Below are 1,327 nucleotides of genomic sequence, written 5' to 3'. Positions count from 1 at the left end.
CTGTCCCCGCCGTCTATCTCCCCCCAGGAAGCACAGCGGAATTCACAGACGCCAGTGGGACGAATAATTCTCCCAGATGTCCAACTGCTACCCATCAATCAGGAGATGGAGGGGGGGTTGTACTTGCAGTGCATCGGCATAGACGGGAAAGCAAGAGCCGACCGCTACGCCGCCCTCATGTTTCGAAATCTTGTGACTTTTGAAATTTACTGGGGGTGGACCACGTCTGTAAATTTCGATGGGTCCAGAGGCAAAAGTGCCTTGCCTTGCAATCTCCGGGAAACCATTAGTAGCATGGTGAATCGGAGATTCTCAACCCTTACTTTGTGCGACAGGAAAATAATTCGTGATCGGATCAACGAAATGCTTCGTAGAAGGAGGTGCGCTTTTCCTCTCGTCTAACAGTCTGTCCACAAACAAAACATTCCTGTTAGACAAGAGGAATGTAAAAAAACAATTACGTTTGTCAATGGAAACCTGTGTGTGTGTCTCTCTCTGCTGGATGTCCCTCTCACTCTCTGCTGAATGAATAAAAGCATTTCTATTAAAAACGCGTTTGCGTTTGTCTGGTATTTACTTTGGTCCCTTTTAACTGTTTTTCGATCTACTGTATTGCTTTGAGATGCCACTTTTAAAGGTGATAAGTAAAATAATGTTTTTTATTATTGTTATAGAGAAACATGATCAGATTTTCCCTGGTTCAGAAAAAAAGATCTAAAGTGCTACATCTAACTTTCTTAATTCGATGTATTTAAAGCAGTGAACTACTGTAGATGTGACATAACATTCAGAAATACAATCGAGAATAGTTTTGTGGTGTTTGTTTAGATTAAATGTTCCTAAAACGTATAACGTAACAAAATTAAAGACAATTAAAATCTGTAATCTTTCCACTTGTACTGTATGTCATCGGAAAGTTCCTGCTTTGTGTAAGGATGGTATCAAAAAGTAATCTTAAGTAGTGAGAAAGCTGTGCTCAATGTATTTAAGGGACTTAAAAGTAAAAGGAGATGCTTCATTTTGCTTGACTAATTTTAAAAACTAAGTTATAAATGCAGACGCTCCCTCGGTGCCACTCCGGGTGTAAAGATCAAAATATACATTTGTCCCGGGCAGAGGCCGAAGAGTGCCCGGCTGGGGTGCGCGGGGAAGAGCAGGACAGGAGTGAAAGTGGTCAGAGCGGGGTTTAGGAAGGCGTACAGTCTGGGCAGGTATAGATTACACTTTTCTAAAACGTATTTGAAAAATAAAAACTATTACAATCTAATCCTTCCACGTTTGATCCCAAAATCCCAAGAAAAATAAATCTAAACGGGTAGAAAGCTAT

The sequence above is a fragment of the Lepisosteus platostomus genome, chromosome 5, assembly GCF_059453375.1.
Source record: "Lepisosteus platostomus isolate fLepPlt1 chromosome 5, fLepPlt1.hap1, whole genome shotgun sequence".
NCBI classification, from domain to species: Eukaryota; Metazoa; Chordata; class Actinopteri; order Semionotiformes; family Lepisosteidae; genus Lepisosteus; species Lepisosteus platostomus.
Note: the sequence above shows the minus strand (reverse complement) of the source record.